The 19,913-nt window shown below is 46.3% G+C and overlaps 1 protein-coding gene across 2 annotated transcripts in view; it reads left to right on the forward strand.

The window, feature by feature from the left end:
* TMEM231 (transmembrane protein 231) overlaps nucleotides 1–19,913 on the forward strand; it is an 82,251-nt gene that overhangs the window by 36,306 nt on the left and 26,032 nt on the right. The window lies entirely within an intron of this gene.

The raw sequence follows: 19,913 nt of genomic DNA on the forward strand, positions 1-19,913 counted from the left end.
ATTTTATGGTGTCACTAGACATAAAGGATGAATACCTTCATGTCCCCATATATCCGCCTCATCAGGCGTACCTGAGATTCGCTGTACAGGATTGTCATTACCAGTTTCAGACGTTGCCGTTTGGGCTTTCCACGGCCCCGAGAATTTTCACCAAGGTAATGGCGGAAATGATGGTGCTCCTGCGCAAGCAAGGAGTCACAATTATCCCATACTTGGACGATCTGCTGATAAAGGCAAGATCAAGAGATCAGTTACTGAAAAGCGTGTCTCTCTCCCTGAGAGTACTACAACAACACGGCTGGATTCTAAATCTACCAAAGTCGCAGTTGGTTCCGACAACTCGGCTGTCATTTTTGGGCATGGTTCTGGACACGGAAAAAAAGAGGGTTTTTCTCCCAACGGAAAAAGCCCAGGAGCTCCAGAACATGGTCAAGGACCTGCTATAACCAAAAAGAGTGTCAGTTCATCAATGCACTCGAGTATTGGGAAAGATGGTGGCGGCCTACGAGGCCATTCGGTTCGGCAGGTTCCATGCGAGAACTTTTCAGTGGGACCTTCTGGACAAGTGGTCGGGGTCCCATCTACAAATACATCAGAGAAATAAGCCTGTCCCCCAGGGCCAGGGTATCTCTCCTGTGGTGGCTTCAGAGTGCTCACCTTCTAGAGGGTCGCAGGTTCGGCATTCAAGACTGGGTTCTTGTGACCACGGACGCAAGCCTCCGATGATGGGGAGCAGTCACACAAGGAAGAAAATTTCAGGGAATATGGTCAAGCCAATGTGCTGGAATTAAGGGCCATATACAACGGCCTACAACAAGCGGAGAATCTTCTTCGCAACCTACCCGTTCTGATTCAGTCAGACAACGTCACAGCCGTGGCTCATGTAAACCGCCAAGGCGGGACAAGGAGCAGAGCAGCAATAGCAGAGGCCACCAGGATTCTTCGCTGGGTGGAAAATCATGTAAGTGCTCTGTCAGCAGTCTTCATTCCGGGAGTGGACAACTGGGAAGCAGACTTCCTCAGCAGACACGATCTCCATCCAGGGGAGTGGGGACTTCATCAAGAGGTCTTTGCAGAGGTAACAAGTCGTTGGAGACTTCCTCAGATAGACATGATGGCGTCACGCCTCAACAAAAAGCTTTGGACATATTGTTCCAGGTCGAGGGACCCTCAGGCAGTGGCGGTGGACGCCTTAGTGACACCGTGGGTGTTTCAGTCGGTCTATGTGTTCCCTCCACTTCCACTCATCTCAAAAATATTGAGAATCATAAGACGAACAAGAGTGCAGAAAATGCTCATTGTTCCAGATTGGCCTCGAAGGGCCTGGTATTCAGATCTTCAGGAAATGCTCACAGAAGATCCGTGGCCTCTTCCTCTCAGGGAGGACCTGTTACAACAGGGGCCCTGTGTGTTCCAAGACTTACCGCAGTTACGTTTGACGGCATGGCGGTTGAACGCCAAATCCTAGCTAGGAAAGGTATTCCGGGGGAAGTCATACCTACTCTAATCAAAGCTAGGAAGGAGGTAACGGTGAAGCATTATCACCGTATCTGGAGGAAATATGTATCTTGGTGTGAAGCCAAGAATGCTCCTATGGAAAATTTTCAGCTGGGTCGTTTTCTCCACTTTCTACAGACAGGAGTGGATATGGGCCTAAAGTTAGGCTCCATTAAGGTGCAGATTTCGGCCTTATCTATATTCTTTCAGAAGGAATTGGCTTCTCTACCAGAAGTCCAGACTTTTGTAAAGGGAGTGCTGCACATCCAACCTCCTTTTGTGCCTCCAGTGGCACCGTGGGACCTTAACGTGGTGTTACAGTTCCTTAAATCACACTGGTTTGAACCTCTTCAAACGGTTGAATTAAAATTTCTCACTTGGAAAGTGGTCATGTTGTTGGCCTTGGCATCTGCGAGGCGGGTGTCCGAATTGACGGCTTTGTCTCACAAGAGCCCCTATCTGATTTTCCATGTGGATCGAGCGGAGTTGAGAACTCGTCCTCAATTTCTACCTAAGGTGGTTTCGTCGTTTCATATGAACCAACCTATTGTGGTGCCTGTGGCTACGGGTGACTTGGAGGATTCCAAGTTCCTTGATGTTGATAATGTCAAATATTACCTTTAAACATAAAGCTATATACTAATACCGTGGAACCGCTATGGCCGCTAGACCATGTGCACGTGCTACGCAATCTGTACGCTATTTGCGTACAGAGTCCCGCACGTGGTACGCACTTGGCATACACACGCTGCGCTGAGTGTACGAAATACACACAGCGGGCGCGCACACAGTTGATAACCTTTAAACCTTGTTAACTAAACACAGTAAGAATATGCTTATACTCTAAACCTTAATAATCAGATACTGTAACAATGTAATGTTTAAAACCTTTAACAATGTGTATGCTGTTTTAGCGATTAAGACGCTGAGAGAGCCCTTTTGCAGGAAAGTGAAAACACAAGACCGAGTTTGGTTAAAACCACAGCAGCTCTAACACTGCCGTGGATTGTTTCAGAGTAAAAAGGGGAAAACAGTACAAATTATACACTACAAACTAACAGGGAAATCTAAACAGAATAACAGAGAATAATCGCTACAGAGAATATACATACGTGGGAAATCGTTCGCAAGCGCGACCTGGAATCCAGTCCTCAGCTGTTCAGGAAGAAAGCCTTCAGAGACATTGAGGCTGGCCAGGCAACAGTGGTCTTTATATACACAACATACATTCGCAATACAATGGTATCAGTAATCTCATTGTTCATTGGACACCGGAATGTGTCTCTACATTACAGGAAAGGTCATAGGTGGATTTGAACAGGTGGGCTGTGTCTTTCCCCAACTGCTCAGGTGGGAGGTATCCTCAGGATTCCCGCCGCATGTGTAATTTACAGCAAATACAGTTAATGTTCATAAACTACTTTTGTACATAACTATACGCAGGAGCGAGCGATCCTTTCCTAACTAACATCGGAATGTTACCCTTAAAATACCCTACAGCTGGATACTAGACACCACCTTTCAACCTTTATCTGACCCTTCCTATCATGCAAAGAGGAATCTCTCTGTCCAGGAACAGTTTAAACTAATCATACTCGCTGACATGGTCTAGGGAAATATTAACTACACAATGCACTATTTGGGTTAAATATGCTACGATCGAGTCGCACGCTACACGCTTACAAACTCTACCGTAAATGCGCATACCACGCGCCAAAGCGCATGGCCGTGGAAGCTCCGTTACGCAAAGTGCGGATATGCGCACGCTCGGCAGAGCGAGTGCACGCGCAGCGGGCATGTGCATGGGGTTAGTACAAAAGGATATGCATCATGATATTTTTAGACTTTGACAGTCCACCCTTTGGCAGTCAACAATAACTGCCACTTATCTAAACAATTAAGCAGAAAAATATATAATACCGTGAAATACCTATAAATGATTGGGTGTAGGGAGGAGAGGAGAAGGTGGGAAATGTATGACCTAGTGGGATAGTAAAAGCATGTATGTATGAAGTTCATGTCTGAGGGGCCATGTTCTAGATAAGCTTCGAGGTATTGCGAAGTATACATTGAATCCTTCTTATCCCGTATTAAGGGTCTGTAAGTGGGCTAACAAACTCTACCGAGCTCTTTTCAGCTTTTAGTTCCAACAAATGGGGTGCACATTAGTTGATGATACATGGAGGGGGAAAATATGTGAGTGCTAATATATGTACCTATATCACCTGTCGACTATGTGTGTCACTACCTGAAGATCGTAGAGATAAAGATAAGAAACATGTGTTATAAATACATTCATATGGTAATGTGTGTGATTGTCCTTGGGCGTCTGTTGAAGTCTTGTCCGGATTGCTGTATCTTTGCTGTAAGTGGTAAGCAAAGTTTTTCAAGTGTCCATAGAAAGTTAAAGTCTCTAAAGTGTCTTGCAAAGTCTGTGAAAAAGTTCATCAAAGGTCTGTAGAAATGTTCATCAACGGTCTGTAGAAGTGTGCATCAAAATCTTCTTCCGAGTGGATGTCTTTTTACCTTGAAGAAAAACAAAGGAGAAACGGGTGAAAGAAACGGACCGTGGAATCACGTCTTATCACAACATTGTCTCAATTGATGGGTCATAAATTAAACCAGTTGTTGTAACAATGCCCTCGCTCCTCAAACTCATCAATTTGGTACTGCGCTTGCAATGCATTAAAATCCGAACACATCTAAATATCAAACCAATCATTATGACAACTCCTAGGATACACAAGAGAAATTTCTCTAACGTCCTAGTGGATGCTGGGGACTCCGTCAGGACCATGGGGAATAGCGGGCTCCGCAGGAGACAGGGCACATCTAAAAAGCTTTTTAGGTCACATGGTGTGTACTGGCTCCTCCCCCTATGACCCTCCTCCAAGCCTCAGTTAGGTTTTTGTGCCCGTCCGAGAAGGGTGCAAACTGGATGGCTCTCTTAAGGAGCTGTTTAGTAAAGTTTTTTTTAGGTTTCTAATCAGTGATTCCTGCTGGCGACAGGATCACTGCAACGAGGGACTTAGGGGAGAGACTTGCAACTCACCTGCGTGCAGGAGGATTGAAGTTTTAGGCTACTGGACACTGAGCTCCAGAGGGAGTCGGAACACAGGTCAGCCTGGGGTTCGTCCCGGAGCCGCGCCGCCGATCCCCCTTACAGACGCTGAAGAAAGACGGCGGAACGGAGGTCCGGAAACAGGCGGCAGAAGACTTCACAGTCTTCAGAGAGGTAGCGCACAGCACTGCAGCTGTGCGCCATTGTTGCTACACGGCTCACTGACACGGTCACGGAGGGTGCAGGGCGCTGCTGGGGGCGCCCTGGGCAGCAATATAAATACCTATTTGGCAAATAAATACATCACATATAGCCATTAAGGCTATATGTATGTATTTAACCCAGGCCAGTTTTCCTAATAACCGGGAGAAAAGCCCGCCGTGAAAGGGGCGGAGCTTATTCTCCTCAGCACTCAGCGCCATTTTCCTGACCAGCTCCGCTGGTGAGGAAGGCTCCCACTCTCCCCTGCACTACAGAAACAGGGTTAAAGAGAAGGGGGGCATAAATTGGCGATATAATTATATATTAAGAGCCCATATATAGAAACAACACCTTCTAGGGTTGTTATATACATTATGGCGCTTTTGGTGTGTGCTGGCAAACTCTCCCTCTGTCTCCCCAAAGGGCTAGTGGGTCCTGTCCTCTATCAGAGCATTCCCTGTATGTGTGTGCTGTAGGTCGGTACGTGTGTGTCGACATGTATGAGGAAAATGTTGGTGAGGAGACGGAGAAAATTGCCTGTAATGGTGATGTCACTCTCTAGGGAGTCGACACCAGAATGGATGGCTTACTTATGGAATTACGTGATAATGTCAACACGCTGCAAGCCGGTTGACGACATGAGACAGCCGGCGGACAAATTAGTATCGGTCCAGGCGTCTCAGACACCGTCAGGGGCTTGTAAAAACGCCCATTTACCTCAGTCGTTCGACAGACACTGACACGGACACTGACCCCAGTGTCGACGGTGAAGAAACAAACGTATTTTTCCTTTAGGGCCACAAGTTACATGTTAAGGGCAATGAAGGAGGTGTTACGTATTTCTGATACCACAAGTACCACAAATAAGGGTATTTTGTAGGGTGGGAATAAACTACTTGTAGTTTTGCCTGAATCAGATAAATTAAATGAAGTGTGTGATGATACGTGGGGTTCCTCCGACAGAAAGTTATGGGCGGTATACCCTTTTTCCCGCCAGTAGTAAGGGCGAGTTGGAAAACACACCTTAGGGTGGACAAGGCGCTCACACGCATATAAAAAACATGGCGTTACCGTTTCCAGATACGGCCGCCCTCAAGGAGCCAGCTGATAGGAAGCTGAAAAATATCATAACAGTATATACACACATACTGGTGTTATACTACGACCAGCAATCGCCTCAGCCTGGATGTGCAGCGCTGAGGGGGCTTGGTCGGATTTCCTGACTGAAAATTTTGATACCCTTGACAGGGACAGGATTTTATTGTCTATAGAGCATTTTAGGGATGCATTTCTATATATGTGTGATGCGCAGAGGCATATTTGCATTCTGGCATCAAAGAGTAAATGTGATGTACATATCTGCCAGACGAAGACACGACAGTGGTCAGGTGAGGCAGATTCCAGACGGCATATGGAAGTATTGCCGTATAAAGGGGCGGTCCATTGGACCTGGTGGCCATGGCAACAGCTGAAAAATCCACCTTTTGTTACCCCGAGTCACATATTGGCAGAAAAGGACACAGTCTTTTCAGTCTCAGTCCTTTCGTCCCCATACGGGCAGGCGGGCGAAGGCCAGTCATATCTGCCCAGGGGGAGAGGAAAGGGAAGAAGACTGCAGCAAGCAGCTCATTCCCAGGAACAGAAGCTCCTCACGGCTTCTGCCAAGTCCGCAGCATAACGCTGGGGCCGTACAAGCGGACTCAGGTGCGGTAGGGGGTCATCTCAAGAGTTTCAGCAACACTCGCAAGGGAACTCCGGGATCCTACATGTAATATCCCAGGTGTACATTGGAAATTCGAGACGTCTCCCCCTCACACAATTCACAGGCTGTATTCCCAGCAGGTGATAATCAAAGTACCCTTCTTACAACAAGGAAGGGGGTAGTATTCCACACTATATTGTGGTACTGAAGCCAACCGGCTCGGTGAGATCTGAAATATTTGAACACTTACATACAAGCGTTCAAATCAAGATGGAGTCACTCGGAGCAGTGATAGCGAACCAGGAAGAAGGGGACGATATGATGTCACTGGATATCAGGGACGTTTACCTACAGGTCCAAATTTGCCCTTCTCACCAAGGGTACTTCAGGTTCCTGGTACAGAACTGTCACTATCAGTTCAGACGCTGCCGTTTGGATGGTCCACGGCGCCCCGGGTCTTTACCAAGGTAATGGCCGGAATGATGATTTTTCTTAAAAGAAACATGGACGCTTTCCTGATAAGGGCAAGGTCCAGAGAACAGTTGGAGGTCGGAGTAGCACTATCTTAAGTAGTTCTACGACAGCACGAGTGGATTCTAAATATTCCAAAATCGCAGCTTTTTCCGACGACACGTCTACTGTTCCTAGGGAAGATTCTGGACACAGTCCAGAAAAACGTGTTTCTCCCAGTGGAGAAAACCAGGGAGTTATCCGAGCTAATCGGGATCCTCCTAAAACCAGGAAAAGTGTCAGTGCATCATTGCACAAGAGTCCTGGTAAAAATGGTGGCTTATTACGAAGCAATTCCATTCGGCAGATTTCCCGCAAGAACTCTTCAGTGGGATCTGCTGGACAAATGGTCCGGATCGCATCCTCAGATGCATCAGCGGATAACCCTATATCCAAGGAAAAGGGTGTCTCTCCTGTGGTGATTACAGAGTGCTCATCTTCTAGAGGGCCGCAGATTCGGCATTCAGGATTGGATGCCGGTGACCACGGAGGCCAGCCTGAGAGGCTGGGGAACAGTCACACAGGGAAAAAATTTCCAGGGAAGTGTGATTAAGTCTGGAGAATTCTCTCCGCATAAATAAGCTTAGAGCAAATTTATAATGCTCTAAACTTAGCTAGACCTCTGCTTCAAGGTCAGCCGGTATTGATCCAGTGGGATAACATCACGGCAGTCGCCCACGTAAACAGAAGGGCGGCACAAGAAGCAGGAGGGCAGTGAAAACTGCAAGGATTTTTCGCTAGGCGGAAAATCATGTGATAGCACTGTCAGCAGTGTTCTTTCCGGGAGTGGACGACTGGGAAGCAGACTTCCTCAGCAGGCATGACCTCCACCCGGGAGAGTGGAAACTTCATAGGGAAGTTTTTCAACATGATTGTGGACCGTTGGCAAAGACCAAAGGTGGACATGATGGCGTCCCGCCCGAACAAAAACGGGACAGGTATTCCGCCAGGTCATGAGACCTTCAGGCGATAGCTGCGGATGTTCTGGTAACACCGTGGGTGTACCAGTCTGTGTATGTGTTCCCTCCTCTGTTTCTCATAACCAGGGTATTGAGAATTATAAGACATAGAGGAGTATGAACTATACTAGTGGCTCCGGATTGGCCAAGAGGGACTTGGTACCCGGAACTTCAAGAAATGCTCACAGAGGACTAAGGGCCTGGGGAGCTAAGAAGGGACTTGATTCAGCAAGTACCATGTCTATTCCAAGACTTACCGCGGCTGCGTTTGACGGCATGGCGGTTGAATGCCGGATCCTGAGGGGAAAAGGCATTCCATAAGAGGTCATACCTACCCTGGTCAAAGCCAGGAAGGAGGTGACCGCACAACGTCATCACCACATGTGGTGAAAATATGTTGCGTGGGTGAGGCCAGGAAGGCTCCACGACGGAAATTCAACTAGGTCGATTTCTACACTTCCTGAAAACAGGAGTGTTTTGGACCTCAAATTGGGGTTCATTAACATTTAAATTTCGGCCCTGTAGATTTTCTTCCAGAAAGAATTGACTTCAGTTCCTGAAGTCCAGATTGTAAAGGATGTATTGCATATACAGCTTTTTTGTGCCCCTAGGGGCACCGTGAGATCTCAACATAGTGTTGGGATTTCTTAAAATCATATTGGTTTGAACCGCTCAAATCTGTGGATTTGAAATATCTCACATGGAAAGTGACCATGCTGTTGACAAATATCTCACATGGGAAGTGACCATGTTGTTAGCCCTGGCCTCGGCCAGGCGATTGTCAGAATGGGCGGCTTTGTCTTACAAAAGCCCATATTAAAATTTTCCATTTGAACAGGACAGAACTGGGACTCGTCTCCAGTTTCTTCATGAAGGGGTGTCAGCGTTTTCACCTGAAACAACCTCTTGTGGTGCCTGCGGCTACTAGGGACTTGGAGGACTCCAAGTTACTAGACGTGGTCAGGGCCCTAAAAATATATATATATATATATATATATATATATATAGTTAGGACGGCTGGAGTCAGAAAGTCTGACTTGCTGTTTATACTGTATACACCCAACAAGCTGGGTGCTCATGCTTCTAAGCAGTCTATTGCACGCTGGATTTGTAGTACAATTCAGCTTGCACATTCTGTGGCAGGCCTGCCACAGACGAAATATGTAGATGCCCATTCCACAAGGAAGGTGGGCTCATCCTGGGCGGCTGCCCGAGGAGTCTCGGCATTACAACTTTGCCGAGCAGCTACGTGGTCAGGGGAGAACACGTTTGTAAAATTTTACAACTTTTGATACTCTGGCTAAGGAGGACCTGGAGTTCTCTCATTCGGTGCTGCAGAGTCATCCGCACTCTCCCGCCCGTTTGGGAGCTTTGGTATAATCCCCATGGTCCTGACGGAGTCCCCAGCATCCACTAGGACGTTAGAGAAAATAAGAATTTACTTACCGATAATTCTATTTCTCGTAGTCCGTAGTGGATGCTGGGCGCCCATCCCAAGTGCGGATTGTCTGCAATGCTTGTACATAGTTATTGTTACAAAAATCGGGTTATTACTATTGTTGTGAGCCATCTTTTCGGAGGCTACTTCGTTTTGTTATCATACTGTTAACTGGGTTCAGATCACAAGTTGTACGGTGTGATTGGTGTGGCTGGTATGAGTCTTACCCGGGATTCAAGATCCTTCCTTATTGTGTACGCTCGTCCGGGCACAGTACCTAACTGAGGCTTGGAGGAGGGTCATAGGGGGAGGAGCCAGTACACACCATGTGACCTAAAAAGCTTTTTAGATGTGCCCTGTCTCCTGCGGAGCCCGCTATTCCCCATGGTCCTGACGGAGTCCCCAGCATCCACTACGGACTACGAGAAATAGAATTATCGGTAAGTAAATTCTTATTTTCCCTACATTCACGATAACATTTTGAGCCCATTCTCTTAAACCTGAGAACCAATTGCGTGGGTTCAACCATGAAACCCAGCCGGTCAGTTCATTACTCACAGCAGTAAGGGTAAGGTTGTGTCTCCTTCGGAACTCCCATTTCAATTGCAAGATATCGTCCATCTTTTGATCTATGACCTCGGTTGGGTCATCCGTGCTGTTTGTGATATATGTACAGCACTTCACACCATACTGAGTTGCTAGGGTGACACAATACCCGCCTGTCACCGCTGTGATGTAATTGAGAACCATTCTGTGCTGGATCAGTTCCGTTTTGTAAGCTTGCAATTCCCTCCCAGTATACCTGAAGGTGTCATCATACATCTCGGTGATATTGTCTATCAGGTTCGCTAGCGCAGTTATATACCTAAAATTTATAACTCCTCTGGCGGTACGGGTGATATCTAGCGCGAGTAGGAATTGAATCCCGGTGGATTCGTGGATCAAATCAGAGGCTGCGTGCTCTGTCCTATCTATAAGGTGTCTCTTAACAATGTGTTCGTAATGAGTGTGAGTGTAAGGAGCTTGAGCATTGCGGTGAACGTCTTTCATCTTATCATGGGTAATGGTCATTACTTCTGGCAACACTCTTCCAATGTAACACAATCCCTCTGAGTTTGGGGCAAGCCACTTATACGCCTTCCTCCCACATATGAAATATGCATCATCGGGGAGGACATATGGGACAGAATATGACATCACCATATTACAAACCTTCCAGGTGAAAAATCCTATCCCTAACTCTCTCATCTGTTCAGTACACGTATCAGGCTGTATGATATGCACACAGTATCCTGGTGATACTTCTCCAACCCGCATGGTCCTACTTCCTAGAGTATACCTATACTGAAAATATCTCCCACCGTTGGCTATTTGGCGTATAAGCTCTGAGTATATGGGCATTCTATCGGCTCTGTGTGAGAATGTCATGGTTTGGTTGTTCCATGTCACTTCCCAATTTCCCGGCTTTCGGGGATTGGAAATGTTAAAACATATTAAGGACCTATCCACATGATATTGGTGAAGCTTCAAACTAGGAGGCCTAGAAATATTAAATTTCTTGTCCACCGGTCTCCCACCCCTTAATTCAAGTACCTCATCTATTGTTAAAGCGTATGGCACTAGTCCTGACTTTCTATGACCTTGAGGTACTTGTGAGCACACCCAGCATTCCGTTTGGTTTAAAACCTTACCCACTAATGAGTGATAGTCACTCAATGGATGACGGTCCATGTTGATATTAAGGCTGGACTGACATCTCTGGATGCACCCGTCCTCAACTATGTTTTCACAATTCCTACAGATACAATTCTCTTCAGCTAACAATCCTTCACAATGTCTCCTAGTGTCATGACTACCAGATCGTTTTCTGATACTCGCCTTTGCTCGGTGATTGTGTTGCTCTAGGAATTCTACGAATCCATCCTTGTCATCAGAACCCATTCCAGATCCTTTCTCGACCTCTCTGGTACTCTCACCGAAATAGACTGCTCTGGTCAACAACAGGGTCAACAGGAAAACACGGAATGCAGTCTCTTGGGGCAAGTCCATCTTGCAGGAGGAGAAAGAAAGAGTGGTAATGGGGGTAAAGAAAATAATTAGAAGGGAAAGAAAACTGGCGCGACAACCACCTCTGATCTTGTAGTTCTCTGTGCTCAGGTGCCGTGACAACAGTCCTGCCTCTCAACCTTCCCGGAACAGACACTCCAGTGATATGGTTTCCTCCACACTCTGCTCTTTGTCACGGGCTTTCTCTGGGTCAGCGACCTTCTTACAGTGGGACGAGTTGACCCAAGTCTCTCTTTCGGCAACCTTCAATGCTGTCGTGCTGGTCAGTAAGACTTGGTACGGTCCTTCCCACCGGTCAATCAGGCAACCTGAGCGTAGAAAATTTCAAATCATTACATAATCCCCAGGTTCAATGTCATGACAATTACTGTCTGGCAGATCAGGAATCACTAGCTTTAGATTGCTTTTTGATTCCTCAACTGCTTGCTCATCTTAACCAAATACTTTACAGTTACTTCATTGTTACATTTCAAATCATCCTGGGGGTCAATCATTACATGGGGTTGTCGACCAAAAAGTATCTCAAAGGGTGACAGATTAAGAGGGGACCTGGGAGTGGTTCTGATGCTGTATAATACAAGTGGCAAAGCTTCTGGCCACAACAATCCAGTTTCAGCCATCACTTTGCTCAACTTGTTCTTAATAGTGCTGTTTACTCTTTCCACTTTCGCACTCGCCTGTGGGTGGTACAGAGTATGCAGCTTACTATTAATTCCCATTAATTTGCACATTACCTGAAAGACTTCACCTGTTAAATGGGTACCCCTATCACTTTCAATTATCCTAGGGATACCATACCTGCACACAAATTCCTGCACAATTTTCTTTGCAGTAAACACAGCAGTATTTGTGGCAGCGGGGAACGCTTTTACCCAATTTGAAAACACATCAATACAAACCAATACATACTTTAAATTTCTACAAGGTGGCAATTGTATGAAATCAATTTGTATCACCTGAAAAGGGCCGTCCGTTGGCGGGATATGGGATGGTTCTGTTGGTATCGCCTTTCCAATATTCTTCCTCAAGCAGGTGAGGCATGTCATTGCTCTCTTACCCGCATGAGAAGAAACTCCTGGCGCGCACCAGTAGGCTCTTATCAACTTGCACATACCTTCTTTGCCTAGATGAGTCAGACCATGTGCCGCCTCAGCTAAACTTGGAAGGTATGCTCTGGGTGCCACTGGCTTACCCTGTCCAGAGTCCTGAGGACTCCTGGCCATATCCTTTTGACCTCCAGACTGCCTTTTCCTGTGGGGAACACAAATTTTGCATTTCACTCAATTTCTGTGTGTTGACGGTAATGAATACCATTAGTTGTGTAATGTCTGTCTGTATGGGGGTGCTGGCTGCTGGTTTAGCAGCTTCATCTGCCCGGCTGTTACCAAGTGACACTGGGACTTGGCTGTACGTGTGGGCTTTACACTTGATAACAGCCACTCTGTCAGGTTCCTGTATCGCTGCTAGAAGTCTTTTGATGTGGGTCGCATGCGCCACGGGTGTGCCAGCTGCCGTCATGAAATTTCTGAGGCGCCATAGGGCCCCGAAATCATGCACTACTCCAAAGGCATACCTAGAATCCGTGTAGATATTGGCTGACTTACCTTTAGCCAATTCACACTCTCTGGTTAGGGCGACCAGCTCAGCAACTTGTGCTGAGTGTGGTGGGCCCAGGGGTTCCGCTTCTATGGTACCTTTGTCATCTACGACTGCGTATCCAGTACACAATTCTCCCGAGTCCGTCTGTCTGTGGCAACTACCGTCAGTGTAAAAAGTAAAATCTACACCTTCCAGTGGGTTGTCACTGATGTCAGGCCTTGCAGTGAAATTGGGTCAAATATTCCATACAATCATGTGTGTCAGTGTCTGTACTAAATCCTCCTTCACCATCACTCTCATCCCCCACCCTTTGTGCCTGTCCAGGCACACCTGGGAGACACGTTGCAGGATTTAGTGCGCTGCATCTCGTTATGGTGATGTTTACAGGGGCCATTAGTGCTAATTCCCACCTTGTAAACCGTGCATATGAGACGTGTCTGGTTTGGACAGAATTCAGTAAGGCTGACACTGCATGAGGTGTTTGGATGGTCAGGTTGTGTCCTAACACTACATCTTCGCTTTTACTCACTAGCAATGCTATTGCTGCAACACTTCGCAAGCATGTGGGGAGGGATCGTGCTACGGTGTCTAGCTGAGCGCTGTAGTAGGCTACCGGCCTGCTGTCATCACCATGTTTCTGGGTTAAAACACCTGCCGCACACCCAGCACTCTCCGTACCGTACAATTCAAAGGGTTTCCCATAATCTGGCATACCTAATGCTGGTGCCTGCGATAGGCACTGTTTGAGTCTCTCAAATGCCAGTTCGGACTCATCTGTGTGCGAAATCCGATCTGGTTTGTTTGACGAGACCATCTCTTGCAAAGGTAAGGCTAGTATGGAAAACCCTGGGATCCAGTTTCGGCAATACCCACACATTCCTAGGAAAGTGCGGATCTGTTGCTGGGTTTGTGGCAGAGTCATGTCGCGAATCGCCTGTATTCTATCAGCGGTGAGGTGTCTCAGTCCTTGTGTTAAGTAATGCCCCAAATATTTTACCTTGGTCTGGCATAACTGCAACTTGTCCTTTGAAACCTTGTGTCCTGTATCAGAAAGGTGAAACAGAAGCTGTTTCGTGTCTCTCAAGGACGATTCGAGTGAATCAGAACACAGCAGTAAGTCATCTACATACTGTATTAATACTGATCCGCTCTAAGGTTGAAAGGATTGTAAACAGTCATGCAAAGCCTGAGAGAAAATACTTGGGCTGTCAATGAAACCTTGGGGTAAGCGAGTCCAGGTGTACTGTACTCCTCTGTATGTAAATGCAAACAAGTATTGGCTGTCAGGGTGCAGAGGGACCGAGAAGAAGGTGGAGCAGAGGTCAATAACAGTGAAAAATTTTGCAGTAGGAGGGATTTGCATAAGGATGACAGCTGGATTTGGCACTACGGGGAATTGGCTCTCAACTATTTTGTTTATCCCCCTTAGATCCTGCACTAGCCTGTAACCCCTCCCCCCACTCTTTTTCACAGGGAAGATGGGACTATGGGCAGTGCTGGATGTCCTAACTAGGATGCCCTGTTGCAGCAAGCGCTCTATGATTGGGTACACTCCTAACTCCACCTCTGGCTTCAGAGGATACTGTGAGATTTTTGGAGCTATCCTACCATCTTTTACTTGAACTACTACAGGAGCTACATTTGCCATCAATCCAGTGTCTTGTCCATCTTTGGTCCAGAGGGACTCCGGTATCTGGGAGATCATTTCCTCTACCTTGGATGGACACCTGTCTGTAACAGCAGTGTGTGACATTAACCTTTGTGGGGAGTCTAACATATCCTGCACTTCCTGAGCGTGATTCTCGGGTATATCTAAGAAAACACCTTCAGGAGTACAATATATGACACACCCCATCTTACACAGTAAATCTCTCCCAAGTAGATTAGTCGGAGCCGATGCAGCTAGCAAAAAGGAGTGCTTGGTCTGCAAAGGCCCTATCGTAATCTCTGCTGGTTTACTTAAAGAGTAGTGTTGTACTATTCCTGTTACTCCCATTGCTGAAATTGTTTTACCCGTGGTTTTCATACCTACCGTTGAATTTAACACTGACTTGGCCGCCCCCGTATCTACAAGGAAAGGTAGTGATCTACCAGCTACATCAATTGTGACCTCAGGTTCACTTCCAAGGCTCGCAATTAATTTCACTGGCTGCAGACTACAGGTGTGGCCCCACCCCTATTGTGTGTGGTGACCCCCCCGCAGCGCGCTGGCAGCTACAATATGTGAGGGGGGTAACTGAGAATTTTCAGAGACCTGCCAGTCTCTCTTTGGTGGGTACCTCTTTGTTTCCCCTGCATGCGGTTCATAACTTCTCCTCTGCGGTCCCTGATCCCAATTCTGTGTGTTATATTGTGGGTCATGTTCTGGTCTAGGGGGTCGATATACCTTATGTGGGTCTTTAAAATTACAGTTTCATGCGTAATGTCCTTCTCTCTGACAGTTAAAACATTTTACCACATACGACTTACCACCAGGGGTCTGGTGTTTAGGCTGATGTGGCTTCGTTGTCAGGGCTTTTATACTTACTGTCATCAGCTTATCCCCCAGTGACTCCCTGTGCCTAATGATGTTCCGATCATGCTCAATAGCGGACTCTCTCAACGCAGCCACCGAGATACCTCTCCAACTTGGTTGAGTGGTTTGTACCCTTGTTCTCAACGTTTCCTTTAACCCGTCCATTAATACGGACACCGCTACCTCCCTATGGTGCACATTATCCTTAATGTCTTCGATCCCAGTAAATCTAGCCATTTCCTGCAGTGCTCGATGGAAATAGTCAGAAGCAGTTTCACCTTCTTTTTGTCTAATGGAGAAGATTTTATTCCACTTGACAACAGTTGGGAAATATACTCCTAACTGCAGATTGATCTGTTTTACGTTCTCCTGATTGTATTCATCAGTGAGAGGTACTTATGCATCTAATTTACAGTCAGCAATGAATTTCACAGGGTCAATATTGGAGGGCAAACATGCCCGTAGCACTGTCCGCCAATCTTTGTTATTGGGTTCGGTGGCGTTACCTAGTTCACTAATAAACCTCTGACATGCGGCTAGATCTTTCCTGGGATCGGGAAATTCAGACATAATTGTCCTCAATTCTGTCCGGGACCAGGGGCAATGCATAGCAAATGCAATGTTCCTGACGGGAGTGATTCCCAGAGCGTCAGTCTTCCCATTGGGGACTGCGATCACCCTGACAGGATTCAGTTCAATTACATCATTCTGGGTTGCTTCTACAATGTGAGGTGCAATTGTTTCTGCATAATGTACAGTACCGTACTTACCTGTGGACACGACCTCACCTGTCCCTCCACTAGGGGCCTTTGCTACTGCTCTTACTGGTTGGGCCGTGCCCACTTGTGTGTCTTGTATGGTGGCTGCTAGAGAGAGTGCCGATTATCGTGCTGGGCTCATCTTCTTGGTCGCAGTCCTGAGGGAAGTTTAAGATGGGATACAACTTGCACGGGTTAGCATTTGCATTAATACATTTATCTACTTTACTCTTATCGTCATTAATACATTTATTAAGTGCACTCTTATCGTATATCAGTATGCCATTCTCTGTAGCCATTTTCTCCCCTGTAATGTACGGTGGTGGTGGTGCAGTTGCTATCCGTTTCCTGCTAGGGTTGGAACCAGCTGCTTGAGCTAATCCCCGTTGTATATCACCCTCCTGTTGCCATAACTGTAAACAATCATAATGTCTAATCCTTTGTTTTCTGGATTTTATCAGACATATCCTTCTCCTTAAATTTTGCAACACCTCAGGACTAAAACTGCCTACCTTAGGGAACGGTTCCCTATCTTCCATAGTCATACGTTCCCATTCATTGCATAAGACCTCTGCGTGTGATCCATATTTCTCACACATTATGTACCTCGCCGACCCTCTGGGCCGCGGAATATCAACCTGAACCCTGGTTGATCGTCCCTTACTTGAGCAACTGGCCCCCATTCTTTGCAGGTATTGCCTTCTCAGCTAATTCCTACAAAAACCAAATTACTCAGAGGTTAAGGCGACAGTGAAAGTTTTCCGAGCGCTCTTACCCACTCACGCCCACGTTGGCCAATACACCTACACACTGTTCCCAATGCTGGTCGTACCCAACCTAGGGCCCTGCGTAACCTCTATTTACTGGAAATATCTGGGAGTGACTTACCCTAACCAGTAAATATCAGTTGTTGGAGATTTCCTGAGTGACCAGCGAAACTTCCTTAAAATAAAAAAACCTGTTACACAAATCACGTCTGCGTGTACAATTAGCGTCTATGATCCCGCGATTTTACGCAAATGGCGTAATGGGTATCAAGTTGAACTAACTATTGCACATACTAACGCGCGGTACAGTCGCACTGCGTATAAGTAACTGTTACTTATCCGCTATACGACCAATGGAATAGTTTTTTCAGGCTGCGAAACCTCAGCCGGAGCGTATCTGAACGGGCCTATATGGGTACTACGCAAACCCCCGGGGCTGCGCTCTCACCGCTGACCTTTCTCAGGCCACGGTTTTCAGAGCTTCGCTTGACTTAGTCAGCGGATTTCTGACTTCGCTGACCTCTTGGTCTGCTGTTATACTAATTGCTCCTTTATACCTTATACAATGTTAACGTGAGAAAGCCACTCCCACGCCACCAAGTGTCCACTCACCTGATGTGGTCTCCTACGGGATCCCGAATTCTGGGTTCACAAAACCTTTATATGCACACTCACGCTCGTTCACTCATATACACTTTGATTTTTCTGTACAGAAAATTAACTTTCAGGTGAAACAGCCTAGTCCCAGAGGTGACACAATAAGAGAAGGTTCTTTTAAACTAAATATTGGAAACTGAACAAATTTGTGCTATTGTCGCGTGGCTACCGTATCGCCTAAACTGAAACATTGCTATTGTGTGATTTGTATTAAGTGGGCGTACCTGTACGCACGTTGCGTTAAATACGCCACGTATGTAGGCCTTTTACGTTGCGTACTCAGTCTCGAACGTTTTTCCGAAACACGTGTACAATGGCCGTATACGTCCGCAGTAATACAAATACCACACTTCTATAAATGTAAACGATATTTAACTATAATCGCTTACCAAACACCACACAGTATCTCCTGTATAAACCTTTATAACTAGGCCAGACTGCGTGTGTGTTTTACACGTACTCCCTTAAATATTACTCTATATTTTTAACTAAATAGCAACAAATTTTTCAGCACGGGTCAAAACGGATCTAATAATCAATGCTAATGGCAACAAGCGAATAGATATGCAGAATACACAAATAAAATACAGGTGTGTGCGTGTGTTGCGTGCGCAGTTGGCACCAAACAGAAATTTAACAGATTTAAAAAAACAATAGCTTTACGTTCTTACCTTTCGGATCCCACCAGCATCCCTACAAACCATGCGGAGCAGACGCTTATCTAATCAGCACCAGTGTATCCACCTGACCATGAGAAGGCTAACAGGGGATACCTTTATACCTTCCCGCCCTTTGCTGATAGATAAAGTCTGCCTTGTCCTGCTAGGCTGCGGACATGAGGAGGACCGGACGTAGCCCCCAATTGATAATGTCAAATATTATCTTAAAACATAAAGCTATACCGCTAGACTCGCTATTACCGTGGAGCCGCTATGGCCGCTAGACTAATTACACACACTACGTACTAAGTACGCTATTTGCGTACTGAGTATCGTATGGATACGCACTTAGCGTATCAGACGTGCACATGCGGCACGTACGCACACGGATTCACGCTACGTACTAAGTACGCTATTTGCGCACTGAGTATCGTATTGACACGCTATTAGCGTATCAGACGCCGTGCCGTGGGTACAACGTACACGCGGCGCGGACGCACACAGAGTGATATACTGTAAACCTTAAGTAATGAAACAATGTAAGGATATGCTTATACTTTAAACCTTAGCAGCCTAGTACTGCAACGATGTAATACCTTAAAACCTTAACAATGCTTATACACCTTATACCGATTAATACGCTATGGAAGCCCTTTGCAGGAAAGTGAAAACACAACACCGGTTTGTGGTAAACCACTGGGCTCTAACGCCGCAGTGGATTATTCAGAGAAAAGGGGTAAACAGATACAAGTTATACACTACAGGCTAACAAGGAAATTTAAACAGAATAATAGAGAATAATGGCTACAGAGAATATACATACGTGGGGAATCGTTCGCAAGCGCGTCCTGGACCAGTCCTCAGCTATCAGGTAGAAAGCCTTCAGAGTCTTGAGTCCGGCCAGGCAACAGTGGTCTTTTTATACACAACATGCATACACAATACAATGGTCACTGTAATCTCATTGTTCATTGGACACAGGGATGTGTCTCTACGTTACAGCAAAGGTCATAGGTGGATTTGAACAGGTAGGCGATGTCCTTCCCCAACTGCTCTGGTGGGAGGTATCCTCTGGATTCCCGCCGCATGTGTAATTTACAGCAAATACAGTTAATGTTCAGAATCTACTTTTGTACATAACTATACGCAGGAGCAAGCAATCTTTTCCTAACTGACACCGGAATATTACTCTTAAAATACCCTACAGCTGGATACTAGACATCACCTTCCAACCTTTATCTGACCCTTCCTATCATGCAAAGACGAATCTCTCCGTCCAGGAACTGTTTAAACTAATATTACTCGCTGTCATGGTCTAGGGGAACTACATCTACAAAATGCACTATTTGGGTTAAATATGCTATATTCTAATAGCACGCTACACGCTCACAAACTCCGCCGTAAATACACACATCATGCGCACGAGTCGCCGGAGCGTCTCTTACGCAACTTGCGGATGTGTGCACGCACGGGGGACTGGGTGCACGAGCAGCGTGCATGTGCATGAAGGGTTATTAGTACAA

The sequence above is a fragment of the Pseudophryne corroboree genome, chromosome 11, assembly GCF_028390025.1.
Source record: "Pseudophryne corroboree isolate aPseCor3 chromosome 11, aPseCor3.hap2, whole genome shotgun sequence".
In the NCBI taxonomy this organism is placed as follows: Eukaryota; Metazoa; Chordata; class Amphibia; order Anura; family Myobatrachidae; genus Pseudophryne; species Pseudophryne corroboree.